This window comes from Mus musculus, chromosome 1 (genome assembly GCF_000001635.26).
Source record: "Mus musculus strain C57BL/6J chromosome 1, GRCm38.p6 C57BL/6J".
NCBI lineage: Eukaryota > Metazoa > Chordata > Mammalia > Rodentia > Muridae > Mus > Mus musculus.
In genome coordinates, this window is record NC_000067.6 from 165039639 (window position 1) to 165062795 (window position 23157).

Here is a 23157-nt window from a genome sequence, read left to right on the forward strand (position 1 = left end):
GACCATGGATGCTATTCTTGGCCACTTGCTTTCAACTGGGCCCTATCAAGAGAGGTCCTAGTGTTAGCCATATGCCTTCCTGTCCCTTTATGTGATAATGACACTATCGCCTCCTCTTATAGGGCCCTTCATACCTGTCAGAATGATGGAGTTTTCCCCCTATTGATCTCTTAGTACAAAGAGCTGGGGGGACGAGCAGTAGCAGCTTAGAATATAATGAGCCCTTATCCACTGATGAAAGCTCTCATCTGAGAACCTGTTCTTCTGGACTCTGGAGTTTACATTGTCAGGGAATGAGGTCACATATTCCATTTGGGAAGAGTAGAGAGCAAGACCACCCTTGTTTGTACTCCTCTCTTGAATCTCTGAATTCTACCTCTCGAGGCCACAACCCCTATACTGGTTGTTTATTTACAACATATAGACATGGATCATCTCTACCACCACAGCAGTGGCTACTGCAACACACATATCCATTGCCAGATACTGAGTGACAGAAAACAGAGATGAGGTGGTGTCATTCTGTTGGATTGCCCAGGGCTTCTTCCAAGGTGGTTTCCTTTGGTGGCATTAACATGCAAACCAAAACTTTTTAAACCCTTAGATTCTGTACTGGCTAGTTTTGTGTCAACTAGATACACACTGTAGTTATCACAAAGAAAGGAGCCTCCCTTGAGGAAATGCCTCCATGATATCCAGCTGTAAGTCATTTTCTCAATTAGTGATCAAGGGGAGGAGGGGTCCTGCCCATTGTGGGTGGTGCCATCCCTGAGCTGGTAGTTCTGGGTTCTATAAGAAAGCAAGCTGAGCAAGTAACATCCCTCCATGGCCTCTGCACCAGCTCCTGCTTCCTGACCTGCTTGAGTTCCAGTCCTGACTTCCTTTGGTGATGAACAGCAATGTGGAAGTGTAAGCTGAATAAACCCTTTCCTCCCCGACTTGCTTCTTGGTCATGATGTTTTGTGCAGGACTAGAAACCCTGACTAAGACAGACGCTCTACCACTGGTTCATCTCCATGCCTCTTCCTACACTCCTTTCTCTTACCAGGCCAATTGCTCAAACTATATGCTCTTTCTCAGGAACTCAACGTATATTCCTATTTCAACTCATCTCTATAATAATGACTATGTCTACTGCCCAGAGCATTGCTTATTTAGAGTATTTTGAAGACCCATTCATAGCAGTTCATTTGCAAGCTTGCACCTTCATACAAAGACAGCTGCTATGGTTTCCTGTGGGTTGGGTGGGGGGGTGTTGAAGGGTGGAGCCTAATATAAGGCAATTAATTCATTAGAAGGATACCCTCAAGGGGAATTAATATAGTTTCCTTGGACTTCAGTTAGTTCTAAGAGAAGGAACAGGGGGGAAAGCAGCTCCTCCCTGATCTCTGGCTTCCTGCCTTGCCATGATTTTTCCTGCTCACAATGCTCCTCCCACACAATGTCATTCACCATTAGTAATATAGCCAGAGAGCCCTTGCAATGCCATTTGACCTTGCAGCCTCTGGAACTATGAGCCAAATAAACCTCTCCTCTATACAAAGTCTCCAGCCTGGTGTATTTTGTTATAGCAATGGAAAATGAACTAACACAACAACCCATTTGCAATTCAAACTGGACTTTTTCTTCTTCTTCTATAAGATGTTTATAAGGCAGTGTCCATCAAAAATTAAAAAAAAAAAAAACCTTAGCATAAATGTCTGCTGATAGAGAGAAAACATGGTGGCATGGGAGAACCCAGCTACTTGCTCGTGTGGCTTCTTTGAGATCTTTGGCCACTGTGATGCATACCCAATGCAGCTCCTGAAAAATGAGTCAGTATACATTAAACTGTGGCAACTGGGGAAATGAGTACCTTGACCTGAAGAGAAAAATAGCATAAAATGTTTGTCATAAACTCAGAGGATTCTAGAGAAGGCTTGACACCTCCATCTTGCAAATAATCCGAAGGAACTTGAGGTTGAACAACCTCTCCAGTTAATGGATTGTCTTAATCCAGCTTTGAACAGTCTCAGAATCTGAACAGCCCATCAGAAATATGGTGTGAGCCACACATGGGATTTTAAATTATCCAGTAACACCATTGCCAACTGTAAGCAGAAATAGGTAGAATTGTTTTAAAGTCATATCTTACTTAACATACCCAAACTTTGGTCAACTCAATGTAATGATTATTTTACATGACATATATTCTTTCTAATCATGCTGTCTTTGAGATCTGGTATATGGGTTCCACATGTACAGCACATCTCAACAAGCTATCTGCAGCTATGCACACCTGGTAGCAAATGTCTCAAACCCAACAGCTCTGGATTCTGCTCAGTTCTCTGCTCTCTTCCCTGATGCACTCCTTCCATGGCAGAGTCTAGCATCTAGGAGAATGATGCTTGGGCAATAACCGTGCGTCTAGTGGGAATCTGAGCCCTTGGCATTTTCAAAGCCTTGGCAGCCCCCACCCTGTGCCCTTTGTGCCCTGCTGCCCCACTCTGTTTCATGGGAGCTGCTGCCACTTTCTGAGATGCCTCTGTTTGAAAAGAAAAGAAAACCAGGCAGGGTAGACAAATGTTTAACTCCATCTCTGTGTGTACCCTGTAATTTAATGCTAAATCCAGCTCAATTCGGTTTCTGTGGCAACCGAAAGAACCAGCTTCTCTATGGCTCAGCTCATCACTCCTTGCCAGACTCCTAAAGACAGGATGCCTACAAAGCATTCAGCTTCCCAAATACCCCAGCTCTGATGTTTTAGAAACCCTGGGCCCTGAGCTCAAGCCACAAATACAAAGGATGAGAGTCCCAATCACAGAGCATGTAGGAAAGGCAAGAACAAGATTAGCAGAGCTATCTTCTATCTTCATAGCAGTCTTTAGAAACGGGACCGACTTCCTCTAGCCTGGGAAGAGTCTCTTCAGATCACGGCTTACCCAAGCGTAGTAGCTCACACTTATAGTCCCAGCATTCCGGAGGGTAAGACAGGAGGCCTGCGAGTTCCCTGTTAGCCCGGCTTCATAATAAGGTGGCAGACTTCTAGGCCTTAGGCTTGATGGAGTCCTTGACAAACCCACAAAGCCATTGGGCTCAGCACCTTCTGTGGAGGGACCTGAGGCAGTCATATGCCCTCCTAGCAGCCCTTCTCCTTTCATTTACTTCTCTTCAGCATATAGTGTGCTTGGGGCTTGAAAAGTGGGCTTAATTTGGCTTTAGCCTTGAACTAGATACTTCTGGGCCTTCTTTAATGTGAGGCCTGGCTTGTAGAAACATCCTGGGAAATCCTTGGCTAAGGGTTCTTCTGAGAGCCCTCTGCTAATTTCCTGTTTCCTCGGAAGTCTCTGGAACAGTGGTTCCAAGGCATCTTCTTTTCTTTCTAACCATAATCCACAAACAAAATACAAATGACATCATAAGCCACCACCGGACCTATCCATCTTTGCAGTAAGTTCCCCCAATACATTCTGCATACTGCCGCTCTATCCGACACACTCTCTTCAGAGCACGATGTAGTCCAGCATAGTAACTCTCTCTTGCAACCCCAGCACTCAGGAAAGCAACACAGGAGGGTTGTGAGTTCCTGGCTAGCTGTGGCTGTGCAATAAGACCCTGTCTAAAAAGAACAATTCATTTAATCTAATTTTTAAAAATAAACAAAAAGAACAGAACGTCACCATAAAGCTCCCCTGGTTCCTCTGGTGTGTTCCCACTATCCTCAGAATAATAGCATTAACCTGATAGAGAATGCAGGACTTAGAACTGGTCTGTCTTTGCAGCCTCACCTGACCCTCAGCCCTAAGTCTCACAGGCCTCTCCTACCTCAGGCTGGCTCTGTCTTGCCTGTCTGCCATCCTCTCCCCTCCTGGCATGCACAGTCCCCTCTCTTCTGTCTCATCTTACATGCCCTTGTTTTCACCCCTGGTTTCATCAGCCAGGAAACCTGTACGTCTTCCTTGACCTACCCTGTCACCATGACGATTTTACATCATTTGGCATACTAACATGAGAGCTGGGCCTCTTTGCTCTCCCACTGAACACTGAGGTTTGAAATGCAGAAATGCTTTCTGATTTTGCTCAGCTATTTATCCTAGTGTCTACCACAGTGCTTGACAACGAGTAAATGCCTAAAGATTATCTGCTGCACAAATGATTAAGGAATTTCAAGTGATAACTCCTGACTAATAAAAGTATTTCAGGCCACTTTGTTGAAAAGACATCTAACCATCTAACTGTATGTAATCCTAGCTACTGGGAAGCTGAGGCAGAAGGACTACAAGTTCAAGGCCAGCTCCAGTCATTTAACAAGATGGTGTCTCAAAACTAACAGTTGGGGCTCAGTGGTACAGTACTTGCCAGGCTAGCTTCTGTAAAGCCCCGAGTGCTTGCTTGTTCTCTCTCTCTCTCTCTCTCTCTCTCTCTCTCTCTCTCTCTCTCTCATTCCCTCCTTCTCCTTCTCCTTCTCCTTCTCCTTCTCCTTCTCCTTCTCCTTCTCCTTCTCCTTCTCCTTCTCCTCCTTCCCCTTCCCCTTCCCCTTCCCTTTCCATCCCTGTCCCTTCTCCCTGTCTCTCCTAGTGATGAGGCCATTTTAGCAGCATATCTCTCAACTCTGGACTCTTCTTGCAGCTAGAGCCCTTATGAACACAGACAACAGTCTGTGCACAGTGTAGGAATGTGTAAAACCATGCATTGAAGAGAAGCCACCTTCGCCTCACCCACAGCACTGCTACATGTCAAATGTCCCCTGCCAATCATGCAGGTCTCCACACAGTTCTCTCACTCTGAGAATGGATTCTCTCTCAAATCCCTGGACAATGAGTGGTAAGATCAACCCAGTCTCAGGCATGATGGTCCAGAGACTAGCCAACAAGGGAGAGATTTGGATCTAAAATTGCCACATGCATTCTTTCTCTTGCCAGTCCCCTCTCCCTCTCCCTCTCCCTCCCCCTCTCCCTCTCCCTCCCCCTCTCCCTCTCCCTCCCCCTCTCCCTCCCCCTCTCCCTCCCCCTCTCCCTCTCCCTCCCCCTCTCCCTCCCCCTCTCTGTCATCTATTTTCAGTGAGACATGGGTGTGTGACCTCAGGACCCAGGAGAGCAGAAGAGCTGGTTGAGTGCTATAGTCTAAATCCAAAATGCCCTCCCCAACAAGTTCATGTTACAAATATTTTGTTTTCTACTAGTTATTTAGGGTGGTTCTGGAAGCTTCTGGGGTGGGACCAGGTTGAAAGACATAAGTTATTGGGGTGAGTCTTTGGCATATATGACCCCTGGCCACTTCCTGTTGCTCCCCTTGTTTCTTGTGAACTCTTATTCTCTGCTCCCTCATGCTCTCTACACCATGGCAGACAAAGCCCTCTGAGCTCACATTAACTCTTCCTTCTGTTAAGCTGTCAAGACACAGCAGCAATGAATATGGTGTGGGCGGGGGGGGGTGGGGGGGGGAGGGGATATGTAGTCTTTGCTCACTGTTGTTCATGGGGAAAGGCTGCCTGGCCATACAAAATCAGCAGACCCTCCCAGGAGCTCCCCAATCCAGGTCAGTTAACTCTCTCCTTCTGCCCTATGATGCTGTGGTTTGTACACACTAATTATCAGTAGGGACTGGGTGGGTGGGTGGGGTCATCCTTACTCTTAAACTTATGCCAGAAAGTTCTTAGGGGACATACTCCATTCTTGGAGTATTCTGTTGCAGGGTCAGACAATTAGCTAACAATAGCGGAATGAGTTTCAAAAAACCAAAACGAGACACCTATAAAAAAATGGAATTTTTCAATCCCAAAGAAGGAAGCCAGGTCATTTATAAGAAGGTAGGTATAACTGGTGATCGCCCTACTAAATGAATTAAGATGGTCTCAGAAAGACAAATATCTTACGCTTTCTCTCGTTTGTGATTCCTGTATCTCCTATGGACATAAAATTGTGTATATATGACATGAGAGTAGAAGTAAAATTATCTAGGCGGTTGAAGGGGAGGACTAGAGGGAGGAGCAAGAAAGGGGAGGCTGGAGAAATGGGTGGAGTTTGTTCAACCTGCAACATACACTTGTATGAAGCTTAAAAATAAATTAAGTTTATTTTAAGCAAAGCCCTTTCCATGTGACCTTGGGATGTCTTATAGAGGATGTGTCCTGTCAACTAAAAATTGTAGCTCACAGCATCTACCATTATCAGATTATAGTAATATTACCATGGTGTGACACCTGGCACAAAATGATAAAGATATTAGGCCCTTATCAAGTCTCCTATTTAATTTGGTATGAGATGTGTCTGTCATTGAGACATGACAGCTTTGATACAGGTATAGAATTCCAATGCCAAGGCCCCTAGGCTTCAGAAATACAGACCCTGTATTTATTTATTTATTTATTTCTGAGCTTTGGGATTTATAATCTTAGCCTCTCCAGTGCTAAGGTCCCTTTTGCATCCAGGTCAGAAGGAAGGCCTGCTAAATAGCTCCGCATCCTCGGTGCACAGCTCCTAGCATGGCACTGGACACAGGGTGAATGTGCCATGAAAGGCAAGTGGCTTTTGGAGGTAGGTTTTCATAGAAGGACAACCTAACAGTCTCTGGCTGCCTCTGGCAACGGCTGCAGGGCACCCTGGCTGAGCAATCTTCTGTCATTCTCCTGGCAGGGGCAATCAGGCAAGCTGCTACTGGTACCTTAGATGAGTCAGCCATTAACTACGAAGTCATACAGATTCTGCAGGAACAAAACAGCTTGAGTCATGGCCCCAGGTGAAAAGGGCAATGCCAAGCATCTTCTATTTAGCCTGCATAGCTGTTTTAGGAGCTGCCCCAATTTTCTAGACAAGGAAATTAAAGCTTACATGGCTCATCCAAGGTCACATATCTAAAAGGCCAATCTCACGGGGGGTGGGGGGGGGGGCCTTCCTGAAGAAGGCAGAGGAAAAGGAGAGGGGAAGGAATTGGTGAGGGGTGAGGGAGGGGGAAGAAGGGAGGAGAAAGAGGAGAAGAAGATGGAGAGAGGGGGGGAGAGAATGTGTACTCTCCAGCTAGCTTTCTTCCGTGTCCTGAGCACAAGGAAGATGCTAAGGCCCCTCCGAGGGGTGGCCATGAAGCCACGCCTGCTCTGGGCAGGGATCTCAGTGAGTCACCCATCCTGCATTCCACCCTTTGTCCTCCCATGCCCCTCTGCACAGCACCATGCTCCTGGCTGGCCTCTCTGCAGTGCCCTTGCTCCCTGTCTGCAGAGCAGCATTTGTCTTTGGCAAATCTGGGCTGCCAGGCTCCTCCTCTGCAGGCAGGCTGCAGTGGTTCCTTAGAAGGTCTGCTGCCTGCGCTGGGACCTGTCAGAATGAAAGATTCCAGTGCGGCTGGCTCTGTCTGGTTTCTCTCTCCCATCTGCCCTCTGTTCTCATTCTCGTGCTTGCTGTCTCTTCAGCGTGTCCTTCCCTCCCCACTTTTCATGTTCCTGATATAGTACACCAGTGTACCACTGCTGCATCCCAAAAGCAACCCTGATCCAGAGCTTTTGTCTTTGCTCCTCATGGGCCTTCCTAGGCTCTCAGTGTTCCAATAGCAGGACATAACCCTGGGTTTACTGGATGAAACATGCCTGGAGATGGGTAGATTGCCCTTAAATTTTAAACTGCAAAGAAGATACCAGAATAAACATTTGTTGGTGTGATTATTTCTTTTAAAAAGCAAATAAACAAACTTCAGACATGGTTGATGAGAGACAGAGGCAGAGATGAGATAAATTGAGTTAAATGCCACATAGGGATCTAAGCCAACCTCTGACCTCTTCCAAATACTGTATTAGCATATTTATGTTATTCTTCTGTCTTTGGTGGTGGTGGTGGTGGTGGTGGTTTGCATTTGTTTTGTTATATAGGGTCTCCCTTTATAATCCAGGTTGGCCTTGAACTCATTATGTAGTCTAAGTTGACGTTGAACTCACAGTGATATGCCTGCCCCAGCCTCCCAAGTGCTGATATTACAGCATGAGCCACCACACTGGGCTTCAGTTTAGCTCCTCCCTTTCTGTTCTCTGTCCTTCCCTGCAGTTGCTCAATTGCCATCTCCTTTAGAACTACCCCATTGCTCCTATTCTCCCTCCAGCTCATGAACTCTCTCATCTTGAATACAAACACCGTCAGTGGCTCTCCTTGCCCACAAAATCAAGCCCAACTCTACAGAAAGACATTCCAACCCCAGCCTGGAGTACGTGCAATTCCCAAAGGTGAAGTTCTGGTTTTGCCTTTGCCTTGTGTATTCCCATCCCTACCTGGAAAGCTCCTAACCATGCTTCCTGATCTACTCTCACAGTCATCTGCTGTGAACATGTGCCGGTTCCAGCCTTTGCCCTTACTTACACACACACACACACACACACACACACACACACACACACACACACACATACTACAAGTGGATATATAACGAATTGTAAACAGTCTTTCCAACAACCATTACAGAATTACAGAAATTCTCTCACCCTATCATAGAATCCAAACCCATACTTGTGGAATTGGCTGTTCTTTGACTTCTTCCTATAGAGCGACTGCTTCTGATAGCTTTCTGAGGCCCAGACTGCTTACACAGCTGGAATCTAGCTGTCTGATAAGGCAGCTGTCACTTCCCATTCTGCAGAACGTTCCCACAAAAACTGTCCCAAATGCTAAATCTTTCATTAGTGGAAGAGCTGACTCATGAGATTTAAATTAGGGATTCTATGCGGCAGAATAGTTCTGTTGCAGCAAATGGAAAGGAAAAAGAAAGAATTGCTCCAGTTGAGTCTTTCTATTGAAGTCAAGCGTGGGCACGGAGAATCGTGGACCTTGGATGACCAGCTGGAAGAAGGAAATGGTGGAGATGAACTGCCCATGTTCACGTCCTTCTTGATGCTGAAAGTCTCTGTACAAATGCACAGCTCTTTCAAGATCATTGAGTTATCTCCTCTCTAGGGCAAGAGGAAGTCCAAAGCAAATCATGCAGGCCTTCTGAAGATAAAGACCTCTTTGTACCCATGCCTAACACCTGTCTTTGACTACCAATTCAGCAAAATATTTTAGTGGCAATGTGGTAGAACTACTTTGGGATAGGATGTTGGAGCCCATCCTTGTCTGTCTTCCTAGGGCTTTGCCTCATCTCTCTTGGGCAGCCCTTTCTGTCAATGAGCATCTTCCAGTTGACTTTTAATAGCAAATTACTTTCATGAAAGAAGTGACCTCCTTCAGCTCTCTTCTTGGTGGTCCCTCCTCCTCTCCTGTACTTTACACGCCAGAATTCCTTGGGGCTCATCTTTGCTCTTTGGCGGCCACAAGTCAACCTCTCTTCCATCTCTGGAAAACACTTACCTTCACTGCCTCCACTACCATCAGCTCCTACATGACACAGCACTCCATATCCAGCCCAGATTCCAACACCCACCCCCCTGCTCCATTCTGTGCCCATTGACAGGATGGCATCCAAGTAACTCTGTTAGCTGTCTCAAAGCATCTCAAATTAACTAGGACCAAAGGCAAGTTGCCTTTACCACATTCCAATCCTCAGACAAAGAAACAAAACAATAACATAAGACTCCATTCTTTTAGGGTTCATACCTTCTTGAATGATGCCAACCTAGTATGGGATCAACTGGGTGGGGGAGCATAAACTGTAAAACCATCTTCAAATGGCATCATCTTCTCCCACTCTTTTGATTTGTTATGGTAGCATCAAATCTTACCAATACGCCACCTAAATATCATATGGACCCCTCAGCTCTCTATAGGTTTCCTTCCCATTACAGACCTTTCCTATGCTACTATTCCACATTCTAGAAAGTTCTTCCTTCTACCTAGCTACTTAGAGCAATGATCATTTACTCAAGGAAGGAAAGGCTGACTTCTTATTGGGGTCAAAAATCTACCATCACTGCCAAACTGCCATAGGTCTGTTTCCAGTTCTCTGTCTGTGGTATGGTGATTTGATGAACTTGCATTTTCTAATACTGAAAGCTTCTTGTAGACCTTCACAGACTCTTGCATTGCAATCCTCTGCAGAAAGTATGAAGCACTTCTGTTTTGTGCCCCTGTATCAGCAGCAGCAGCCATAGCTCCATTCACCCAACCATTTGCCATATAAACATCTGTTTAATGGGTGAATAAACAAATGAAGTGTTTGAACTGATGGTGACTGCCACCAGGGAGGTTCTTCAGCATGCTGTCACCCATAGACATCTTGATCACCTGGGACAGGTTTCATCAGCATCTCTTATGATTAGGAAATAAGTAACACAAAGTTTGAAGTAAATCAGTACCACTTTTTTATTTCTGTGTTAAAAATTAATAATATCCCTAAAAGTTTTTTTTTCTGACATGTTAAGCTATGAGATGTCTGGCCATGAGGAGTTTGATAACAAAGACGAAGTTACAGACACATACACACAGACACACACACACACATACCTGCTCCAAGAAAGGGATGTGGAAGTCTAAATGCCCAGGGCCATGATGGGAAATTTCCTTTAGACATTGATTCCCAGTTTCTAGTCAAATCACCAGAAGCCAATCAATTCCCCAGAGAGTCAATTCCACAGACTGGCTCGGGGAGCAAATTGGTGGACTTCTACACCGAAGTGCCACCCAGAATGTGTCATAAAAAACACTGTCCCAAACCTGAAAACCTGAGTTAAACACCAAGCAGTTCTCGTGTAAGCTGAAATCCCAAAGCAGGGCTGAGGATCTAGAGAGTAGTCAGCCTGATTCACAGCCTTTGCATGTCTTCTGGCAACTCCCTGAGCCTTGACAAGAGCCTGCCAACCGCTGTAGTGACAATATCTTTCCTGGAACACAATGATATCTTGCCTTTTCAATCCTGTGGGAATGAATTCGCTATAGCAAAAGATCATTTGAATCCTAAGGCAGTTAGAGAAAATATTTCTCTCACTGAAGTTGAATTGAGGGTGCTGTTGTTTCTAAGACCTTCTGGCCAGTTCAGAAGTTGGGCCAGCAAGATGGAAACATCACAGGGCTTTGGAAGTACATGTTAGGGAGAGTCTTTAGCCATGAAGACCTGCAGAACTTGCATGTGAATCACAAGGATTAGATGAGCATGAACCGACAGAGAGTTGCTTTGCTTGAAAACCCCTATCTTGCCATAAATCCCTATATCTCCTATGCTTATTTCACTGTAGGAGATGGTATTTTAAGCATAATTGTCTCTGAGAAGTCCTCATCAATAGATGAGGATGACTGTGGAAACTGTGGTGGGTAAGATATTATAGTGGCAGTATGCTCTCTCCACAGTGTGACTACAACACCCAGCTAATAGCTACAATATCTAAAACAGCCATGAAATGTCAGCCAAATTATTAGTACTTTTCATAAGAGAAGGCCAACATTTGGGGTATTTACAGTTGATGAGGTAGCTTAACAGGTTTCTACAATGGTTTTTTGCTGCACAAACCAGATGACCTGAATACTAACCTCAGAACACACAGAAGAGTCAATTCCTGAAAGTTATCTTCTGTTCCACACACATGCATGACATATGTGTGCCCACCACATACATGTACACACATGCACACAGAAGCACACACACATAAACATATACACATACACATATACATCACACACACATACCACATCACACACATACATCATTATATACACACATGCACACACACACATCATTTTACACACATATACACATACACACACATCATTATATACACACATGTACACATACCACATACCAAACACACACTACATGCATACATCATTTTGTACACATGCACACACACATATACACCATTATACACACACACACTAGTGACAGCAATAAATTAAATATAAATAAAACATGGGGCTGTTTAGTGATTTTTCTGCAATGTCATGCTACCACAGAAGTGAAACTGGGGTCTGAACCCAGATCTGTCCCTTCCCCTCAAACCAGGGTAAGTGCTAAGCCAGACATAAGCAAGGAAATGGTGATTGTCTCCCATCCTTCTCCAAAGCACTCCAAACCTAACTTCTCTCCCTACTTCCACGTTCAGTCTCTCCTGATCTTGATTCTCTGTCGAGATTCAGGCTGAATTCTGTTCCTCTGCTTCTCTGGAGCATGAGGAGCTCAGCCTTGGTGAGATTTCTGATCTTTCTGATTCCTAATCTCATTCAGGGGGAGTGTTCTCCTCTTTAGCTTGCATGCTTGGATCAGAGATTTTTCATACTCCATCTACTTCTTTCAGATTATAATCTGAAGTGAACATTAATTTTCACAATCAAGATGCCCATTCATAAGATCCACCTTTTGAAAGAACACTGGATAGTCCTGAATAAGTTCTGTTTTGTTTTCTTTTGTTAATTATATAGTGGGCACCGACCGCATTGTCTTAGGGTTTCCATTGCTGTGAACAAACACCATGACCAAGGCAACTCTTACAAGGACAGCATTTAACTAGGGCTGGCTTAGGTTCAGTCCATTATCATCATGGTGGGAGCACGGCAGCTTCTAGGCAGGCATGGTGCAGGAGGAGCTGAGAGTTCTACATCTTCATCCAAAAGAAGACAGGAGAAGACTGCTCTAGGCAGCTAGCAGGAGCATCTCAAAGCCTACCCCTGAAGTGAAACACTTCCTTTAACAAGACCATCACACCTCCTAATAGTGCCATTCCCTGGGTCAAGCATATTCAAACCACCACGTGTAAGGTACTATTCAGGGTGGTTCTGCCCCAAAGAGTGCACAATGGAATGAGGGTGTGGCTAAGACGTGCACATAAGCAATACAAATGAAATGGGGAGCAGGGAGGCAAGGGGCTTCGCACAAGAGTGCAGCTTGTACACAAGGTGTTAGGGATACGGAATCCTTCCAACCACATTCCTAATAGCCTAGAATGTGTCTGTCGCATGTGCAAGGGTATGCAAGCTTAAACCAGAGTCTGTTGATTCAGCTATTCTAGCTAACTAGCTTGTTCTGAGGATCCCCTGAGGCTGCTCCCCAAATACTGGGATTACAGGCAGGCCACCAGGTCACTGAGCATTTACACAGGTACTGGGGGCTCTAAGCTACAACGCTCACACTTAAACAGCAAACACTGAGTTGTTTTCTCAGTCTATGATATATTAACATATGTGTGTGTGTGTGTGTGTGTGTGTGTGTGTGTGTGTGTGTGTGATATAATATGTAGATGTATGTGTATACATAGAAACATATACTGTTAAAAAAATTGTGCTAAACTATTAGCAATCAGAATATCCAGCCTATAAATCTTCATAGACAGCATTTGCATGAGTGTGGGAAGGGTAAGCAGACTTAATCATAATTTCTTATTGTTAAATATTATCACCTTGTTGTATAATGGGACATCAGAATTATCCCTCTTTTCCAACTGTAATGCTTTACCTACTGATCAGCGCCTCACCTTTCCCCACATCACCCAACCCTAGCATTTTTACTCTGACCTTTTTAGATCCCACATATTAAATGAAGTCATATGGCATTTGTCTCTTTGTGCCAGGCTTATTTTATGTAATAGGCTTATATTTATGTAACATTGTAATGGTAATTTCAAAACAGTTGAAAGGGAGAATTTTAAATGTTCACACATACACACACACACACACACACACACACACACACAAATACAGATATTTGGAGTGGTTCATTTGCTCACAAATATCAATCTATTACTTTGCAACCCATCAGTAGATACAATTAGCTGCCAATTATAAAGGACCTGGAGGGCATCATCCTGAGTGAGGTAACCCAATCACAAAAGAACTCACACAATATGTACTCACTGATAAGTGGATATTAGCCCAGAAACTTAGAATACCCAAGATATAAGATACAATTTGCAAAACATATGAAACTCAAGAAGAATGAAGACCAAAGTGTGGACACTTTGCCCCTTCTTAGAATTGGGAACAAAACAGCCATGGAAGGAGTTACAGAGACAAAGTTTGGAGCTGTGACAAAAGGATGGACCATCTAGAGACTGCCATATCCAGGGATCCATCCCATAATCAGCCTCCAAACACTGACACCATTGCATACACTAGCAAGATTTTATCGAAAGGACCCAGATATAGCTGTCTCTTATGAGACTATGCCGGGGCCTAGCAAACACAGAAGTGGATGCTCACAGTCAGCTATTGGATGGATCACAGGGCCCCCAATGGAGGAGCTAGAGAAAGTACCCAAGGAGCTAAAGGGATCTGCAACCCTATAGGTGGAACAACAATATGAACTAATCAGTACCCCCTGAGCTCGTGTCTCTAGCTGCATATGTATCAGAAGATGGCCTAGTCAGCCATCACTGGAAAGAGAGGCCCATTGGTCATGCAAACTTTAAATGCCTCAGTACAGGGGAACGCCAGGGCCAAGAAGTGGGAGTGGGTGGGTGGGGGAGTGGGTGGGGGAGCATGTGAGGGACTTTTGGGATAGCATTGGAAATGTAAATGAAATAAATACACAATAAAAAAATAATAAATAAATAAATAACACTAGAGTCTACCCCCTCCGCAAACTATAAGCATCCAATATAGTATTGTCAACTTGATCCTTACCTCATTCACTGGATCACCAGCATTCATCTTTCATAGTGAAGGCTTTGTACTTTTTGACTGACATCATCCACTTTTTCCTCCTTCCAGTTCCTGGCAACTCCCTTAATCCCTTAATCCCTCTCTAGTCCGGACTATCCTAGATCCCGCACATAAAGGAGGCGTTCATGCCCAGGTCTACTGTACATCTTTCTCTCCTTCAGAGGGCTAAAACATTCTGTGGGTGTGCACTAAGAAACACTAAAACCACAACTCTCAGTGTTCACTTAGCTCCTGCCACGTGATGTGTCAACGGTCGTGAATAACTGGCCTGTTTATGCTTGCATGCCAGGTAGGCTAAAAGCACACTCTTGGGCTAACAGTGGGGAACTTCAACTCTGCTGACTGGCAAATCTCACAGTGAGGCTAGCTTCCCTAAGTGGTCAACAACAAGGAAACCAGAGCACCTGAATGATGGCTGGCATTGCCCCTTTTAGAATAAACCAGCTTGTTTGTTCAACCATGTAGCTGGAAACCACTGGAAAATGTGCATACAGGCTAAGTGTTGGCGAATAGTGAAGAATTATCATTTACTTTGTTAGATTAGAATGGTAGTGTGAGCTGGGCGTGGCAGCACACAGCTGTGATCCCAGCACTCATGTGGGGCCTCACAACCATTGTAACTCCAGTTCCAGGAGATTCTATGTCTCTTCAGACACCAAGCACACACGTGGTACACAAACACACAAGCATGCAAAGAAACAAAATAAAATAAAGTTTTGTTGTTGTTTTTTTTAAGAGTCATGCTTAGTTGAAGTAAAATAAAATGTCTTCAGTGCTGAGGGTATGGCTGGGCTGGCAAAGTGTTTTCCAGGCAGGTATCAAGGCCTGGATCTAGACTTCAGTACCACATAGGCCAGGCCCGGTGACCCATGCCTGTAAACCCAGCATTGTAGAAGTAGAGATAGGAAGATCAGAAGTTCAAGTTATCCTCAACTACACAGCAATGTTGTGGCCACCCTGGTCTATGTAGGACCCTACTACAACAAACAAATAAACAAACATAGCAATAGCAAAAAATTAATGCCTTTATTTCAAAGTGTTCAGCAAAGTAGGGCATGGTCGCAATAACTAAGGCCTGTAACCCCAGTATTGGGAGTAGGGAAAGTGTAGAGGCAGAGGGCTTACCACACTTTCTAGTCCAACCAAGACTGCATTGTGAGACCCTGTTTTAAAAAATATATATCCTTCAAGCAAAAATAAAAGTAAAAAGAGGCTAAATATGCATTGCAAAATGTAATTATTATATAGAGATTATAATATATAGATGATAGTTAATTTCACCATTCTTTCTACTTTTCAAGCATTCAAATTATTAATGGTAATAGTATCCCTAAGAGCTGTGGCAGCAAGGAGTAGAAAAATAATCCAGTATTTCCCTGCTTGGCCTTTTACAGGCCCCTCTATGACATTATCTGATTTTGTTGTGATGTTATATAATGTGATGAAGTGTAATGCTGTCAAGCATGGTGGCTCACGCCTTTAATCTGAGCACTTGGGAGGCAGAGACAGGGGATCTCTGTGAGTTCAAGGCCAGCCTTGCCTACAAAGTGAGTTCAGGACTACCAGGGCTACACAGAGAAACCCCTGTCTCATAAAACAGTTAAAAAAAAAAGTGATATGTTGATGTTGACTTTTCTAGGATTTAAATCTCCACTTCATAGGATAATAAGTAAAAGTTTAGACCTTGGGTTAAGTGAATTTCAGTTGCTGCCTATAAAGCCATCTCTGCAGCTAAGAACTCTATTTCCTGAGAGTGAGACTGGACCATTCTGTCCACTGTCCCTTCTGAGTCACTGAGATTTTGGGTGTGTTTCTCAAAACACAACGGAAAGATTCAGAGTGATCTCTTGTGGCAATCGAAGTCTTTTATACGTAATAGAAAAGCTCTGGCAAATCCTTTCATACATACTTTGAGGGACTTTCTGATGGAAGTAGACATCTTCTCAGCAACTGGACAGGAACGAGACAAGCAGTCCTGTAATCCTAGCGTTTCAGAGGCAGAGGCGGGAAGACAGTACTACAGGCACCTGGTCAGCCTGGCCTATCTATCACAGGGCAAATTCTGAGCCAGCTAGTGCCACGCCCACAGTGAAATCTGGTCTCAGGGAACAAAGACAAGGAGGATGGAAACGCAGCTTGGTGGTAGAACATGGAGCCCTGGGATTAACCCCAGCACCACTAAATGTTAAATACTCAGGGTTATTTAATCACCAGAATTAGCAGTGCATTCCTATAAACCCATGAGATTGAGGCAGAAGGATCAGCAATTCATGATCATTCTATGCTACATAGTGAGTTCAAGACCAACCAGAATAGGTGAGGGCTTTTGTCAAAGAAACAAAAAGGAGAGTAACAAAGCAGAGTCTTCTTCACTCAACACTGAAAGCTTGAGAATCACACACTCAGGCCTCCATCCCGGGCTCGTATACGCATGCTCCTCACAAGAGTGCATAATGTCACAAGAACTTTGGGGGCTTTTTGATTCATGACTGACACCAGTTCTGTAGGTTGGGAAACAATATGAACACCATCTTCCCCCCATCCAATAACCAACCCAAACAAACACTGGGCAGACTTTACAGTTCAGCACTCATGAGATGATAGACCAGCTTTCCTGAAACTATGCTAGTAGATTAAAAGAACCCAATTTAGGAAGAGTGGGAATGCAGCCAGCACAGGCTGACCTACTGTGAGGATCATGTTGCTATTGTGGCTATGTCCTAGAGATGCTATGATTCCACACCAGTCCAGCCCACTGAGCAGAAACCACAGGAAAGTAGGCATACTTTTTTTTGTTTGCTTCCCAATGCAAATAAAGTTTACATTTATGCTATATGACAGATAATGTAAACAGCCTTATGCAATAGTACCAAGTCTATAAAAGTACATATCTTACTTTAAGAATACTTGATTGTCAAACACTAGGAAGGATTATTTGAAGAAAAAAAACAATAAAAAATTGATGCTTACAAACTCATGTCAAGTTGTCTCTCTACAAACCATCAGTTCATAAAAACATAGTATCTGTGATTCACAGTGGAGCAAATCACAATGAAACAATATGCATCTGTTCCTGCAACATACGGAAGTAAAAATTAGAACTGCAAAATACCTGTCTCGGGAGTTGCATGTTATTGCTATTGAAGTCCCTCTGCTTCTATCAGGACCAATGTTGTACAAAGTCATCTTATGAATGGAGTGACAGCCACAGTTCTGAAAAGAGGCTTCAGAAAATACTCCCTTCGCACCTTGATTGGTCCCTGCATCCCTTTAAAACATGAGGATTTGGACTTCTGACAAAATGAAACAGAAAGCAGAAAGTCATTCTGGAAGTGGCTGTCAGACACTACACCATACTATACTGTACTGTACTGTACCATGCTATACTATACAGAGAGGAAGAGTGAACGCAGCGTCCTCCTTCTTTTATAAGGACACTAATTTCATTCACAAAGACTCCATCAGTTCACCCATGACCCTTTCTGCCCAATGGGATCCGGCCAAGCGCTGCCACATGAGTGGGATGCTCACCAGGGTTTGGCTGCCCCAGGGACCCCTTAGTGTCTTATTTTCCCTCACAGTAGAATAACCTGGTATGGATTGATCAGTGGCCCCTTCCTAGTGAAAAATTCATACAGACCCAATTTCTAAAGCAGGAACAATTGTAAGTAGGATATATAGAACCTTTAGTCAGCACTTGGAATTCCTCTATTTTTGTAATTTAAAAGGGGGGGGGGGCTAGAGAGATGGCTCAACAATTAAGAGCACCGGATACTCTTCCAGAGTTCCTGAGTTCAAGTTCCAGCAACCACATGGTGGCTTAAAACCATTTGTAATGTTCTAGCACACAGGTATACATGCAGATAGAGTACTTGTGTTACATAAAATAAATAAATCCTTGGGGGCGGCAGAGATGGCTCAGCAGTTAAGAGCACTGACTGCTCTTCCAGAGGTCCTGGGTTCCATTTCCAGCAACTACATGGCGGCTCACAACCATATGTAATGGGATCTGATGCCATCTTCTGGTATGTCTGAAGACAGCTACAATGTATTCATATATGTTAAATAAATAATAAATAGTTTAAAATCATTTTTTAAAAGGCAAAGAATAAATTCCAACTGTCACATGATCTCAGGGGCATACATGCTACCATAAAAACAATGGGGAGCCTCCAGTCGGGGCTCCCAGCTCCTACCATGATTCTCAAGGACATTATATTACACTTGACTTAAAAGATTGCCTCTCCTGGTTTCCTTTACATCCTGATGGCAAGGCATGTCAGCATTCTCCATTACTACATTCATCATCATCATCATCATCATCAATGACCTTGTATCAATAGAGTTTTACCACAAGGGATGAGAAGTAGCCCCATGTTGGGTACCAGCTTCAGGGGTCTCTGCATCCTTCACAGGCCTGCAGAGAAAGAATCTGCAGGAGACAAGAAGGCAGTACAGTTCAGCACAGCTCAGTAGCAGATGTCAGTTCAAACTTCCGAGAGTCCGGCCCCGGGTGGTTTACTTTAGGCATGTGTAAGCACAGCACATTTTGGTGAAAACGTAATCTAGTGATAATTATCCCAGTCCCTCGTGTACAGCAAAGCATATACAAAGTAAGCTAAATACAGGTCAGATGCAATGACAATAAAACTCATTGTAAAGTCCATGAAGATAGGTTCTATAGATTGACAAATGCAATCTTATGATAAGGGTTTGGAGGAGGGTCCACTGTGGTCTCCAGCCGTACAGATAGTGCGAAGGTCACTAGGCTAGAAAGCATTGTTAATCCCCATCCCCACCTGCTGGGCAGACAACAGCTATTGCAGTCTTTCCCTTGAAGGAACAACAAAGACTCTGGGCACCCTACAACATAATAGAATTCAAATACTATTATTAAAAAAGAGAGAGAGAGACAGAGAGAGAGCTTAAGACCTCAGAATGTGAACAGCAGGTCTCTCTAAATGGTGGGATTATAATATTGTTTTCTTACTTTGTATCCCCATGTTTTTAAATCTTCTGTGATGCACACGTCCTCTTCAAAATCAGGAATCTGGAAAATAATTCCAGTTGGAGCAGTTGGTACTCAGTAAAAATAAAATCCATCTTTCATCTCATTCAAGATCGTGGAGGAAGTTTGTGTATGAAGACAGAAGTGCCTAGAGGGAGGAAGGGGAGCAGGGTCCACGACAAACCTGCCTCAGATGAGCAATGTGAGTCAAATCAAGAACTCAGGAACTAGGAGGCCGTTGATGGCTCATCTTGGTTGTCAACTTGACTACCTTCTGGAATCAACTAAAACCCAAGCAGTGGGCACGCCTGAGAGTAACCTTATTGATTGGATTATTTGAGGTGGGAAGACCCACCCAATATCTAGGCCATACTTTCTGGTGTTAGCCCATGTAACAGGACATGGAAGAAGGAAATGTGTGCTTTTGCCTGCTTGCCTTCACTCTCGCTAACAAGTCCATCCATCCTGTTGCTGGGTCATGCCTTCACTGCTGTTAGAACCTGCTGACTTGAGATTCCAAGGTAGACTAATGATCAACTAAGACACCCAGCCTGGTGGACTGAACAACTACCAGGTCTTTGGCCTTTCCATTGAGAGACAAGCTATTGTTAGACTAGCTGGGACACAACCTGCCAACCACTCTAATGAGTCTCCTTTTTAAAACATAAATATTGCAGCTGGAGAAGTGGCTCAGTAGTTAAAAGCACTGCTTGCTCAGGTGCTCTTCCAGAGGACCTGAGTTCAATTCCCAGCACCCGTGTGCTGGTTCACAACAATGTACACCTCTAGTTCCAGGGGATCCAAAGCCCTCTTCTGGCCTCTGGCTCTGTGGACACCAGGCATTCATAGGGCACACAGGCATACATGTAGGGAAAATGCTTCAACACACAAAATAAAATAAAAATATTTTTTAAAAATAAAATTAAGTATAATTTATATATCATTATATGTGTATATATAATTATATACATATACTTCATTCTATCAGTTCCGTTTCCTTTAGAGAACCCTGGCAAAATACAGAAGCTTTTTGACAAGAACAAAATCCTCTCCTTGGGTAAAACAGACACTTTTTAATGTTTGTTCATTTGAGAATTTTAGCACCTTTTCAATGAGAAGTATCTGGAGGAAGGATGCTGAAATTAATCTGCAGTTCAACTTTTTTCCAAATTTAACGAAAATCATTAGGAGTCGACAGCCTCTGCAGTGGCTGATTAACTTTAATAAGCAAAGTGGAGCAGACCTCTTGGTTTTCTGGTAATTATGCCCAGCCACCATCACAACAGCTGCCCATCATCAGCGATGCACTTGCCCTGAAATTAAGTAATCAACAGTAACTCATTCATATCCAGCTAATGGACTTAGCGCTCTCATCCAAAAATAAATAAATAAATAGATAGATAAATAAATAAATAAATAAATATGTGATTTCAACATCTGAGAGCAGCCTTGTCCACACAATAGGAACAGAGAGAGCATTTAACTTTAATTGTCCTCAGCTACACCCCAGAAATTCAACAGTCTTACAGCAGCAGTGTCTCCTGCTTTTCTTGGTGGGAAATTGGAAGCCCAAGCCCTGAGAAGTGAATTGACTTCCCCAAAGTCTCACAGCGAGTCAGAGGCACAGTCTAGGAGAATCCAAGACTACGGCTAGCAAGCATCTCTCCCTAGCACCCATTTTCTGTACTCATGAGACGGGTAGCAGAATAGCAGAATGAACAGCAGAATGCATTTCCAATACAATACTGAAGACACCTGTGATGGTTTGCATGTCCTTGGCCCAAGAAGTGCCACTATTAGGAGGTGTGACCTTTTTGGAGTAGGTGTGTCACTGTGGGCATGGGCTTTAAGACTCACCCTGGCTGCCTGGAATCCAGTATTCTGCTAAAAGCTTTCAGATGAAGATGTAGAACTCTCAGCTCCTCCTGCACCATGCCTGCCTGGATGCTGCCATGATCCCACCTTGGTGATTATGGACTGAACCTCTGAACCTGTAAGTCAGCCCCAATTAAATGTTGTCCTTATAAGAGGACATGGTGTCTGTTCACAGCAGTAAAACCCTAAGACAACGCCCCGTCCCTAGGACTGAGCAGAACATCACCCGAGGGAAACAACAATAAAAAAATAAGAGGCACTGGCCTTAGGAGCCTTGGTCCAGAGCAAAACCTCTTGAATAAACTTATCTAAAACCCATCTATATCTTCCAGTTATATTCTATATTTATATTATATGTTTATATTTACGTTATCTGGGAATTGTCAGGCACCACAGAGTCATCACCAGTTTCACCGAGTAGCCCCCTGCCACAGCTTCCCACTGTCAGTGTCCTGGCAGCCTTGTCAAAAGACAGTTCAGTAAAAGGTTCCCTCCAGAGCACTCACATGGGACACACCCAGCCCATCAAGCCTCACACACTGAGCTCACACTGGCTTCAGTAAAGAGGTCAACTTGAGGGCTCAGGAAGCAGAGTGTCTGCAGGAAGGGCCAAGTGTTGAAGGAAGGCTGGATCCTGACCCTGCAGAGAAGATGATTGTTATCCTGAGGTAAAGGCCTGTTGTTCCTCCACTCAACCTCTGTCTCCTTAACTGTGAAACAGGAACAAGCACGTCTTTGCCTACATGATTGGTTTTTCAAATTAAAGAAATGGTGCTTATGTAAAGCAGGTAGCCTAGAATTTAACAAATAATCAAACTTTCATAAGGTAAGGACTAATATAATTCTAGAAAGCAATACTAAATTGTGGCAGTAAAGAGACAGGGAAATTTTTTTTGTTTTCTATAAAACAATTCTTTCCAAAAAATTTTAATTACAAAATCATGATAATGATGATGATAGTGATGTTGATGATAATGGTGATGACAGTGATAGTAATGATAATGATGGTGATGGCGATGGTGGTGATGGGGAAGGAGGAGGAGGAGGAGGGAGAAGAGGTAGAGGGAGGAGAGGAGGAGGAGGAAGAGGAGGAGGCAGAGGAGGAGGAGGAGGAATAGGAGGAAGAGGCAGAGGAGGAGGAAGAAGAGGAGGAGGAGGAGGAGAACCAGAAATACATTCTGGATTAGAGAGCTTTGTGTCATTGTTGGCCCATAAACTGCAACCTCAAGTGATATACAGTCTGAAGTCATTAGTAAAACTGAGAGCCCCTCCCTTCACCCATCTCTTTTCTGGGAAGGGGGTGTCACAGAAGCAGTAACTGTGGGTAATACACACCTTGCCCCAAACCATAAAGACCCTCCAGACCTCAGAGGGTAGGTCTCACATCTCCACAAACAAAATTCTTTTCTTAATTCTGAAGAGACCCTGGAGAATGGTATTGTCTTGCTCTTTAGAAGTCTGTATTACTCAGGGTTACTATCGCTATGGTGGGATGCCAGGACCAAAAGCAAATTGGGGAAGAAAGGGTTTATTTGGCTTACACATTCTCATCACTGTTCATCACTGAAAGAAGTCAGGCAGGAACTCCAGTAGGGTAGGAACCTGGAGGCAGGAGCTGACACAGAGGCCATGGAGGAGTGCTGCTTACTGGCCTGCTCATCATGGCTTGCTCAACCTGCTTTCTTACAACCCAGGACCACCAACTCAGAGCTTGCACCGCCCACAATGGGCTGGGCCCTC

At 44.0% G+C, this 23157-nt stretch overlaps 1 long non-coding RNA gene across 1 annotated transcript in view; it reads right to left on the reverse strand.

Annotated features, from left to right (window-relative positions):
• The window catches only part of Gm51669, a 63664-nt gene extending 42189 nt beyond the window's left edge, over positions 1-21475 (reverse strand). Inside the window, exons 1-5 of the long non-coding RNA XR_003948128.1 lie at positions 21400-21475; positions 20647-20855; positions 19525-19584; positions 18886-18966; positions 17647-17827 (exon numbers count right to left, since the gene is read on the reverse strand). This is a non-coding gene — a long non-coding RNA (predicted gene, 51669). The remainder of the gene's footprint in view (positions 1-17646; positions 17828-18885; positions 18967-19524; positions 19585-20646; positions 20856-21399) is intronic.
• Positions 21476-23157: the final 1682 nt, after the last annotated feature.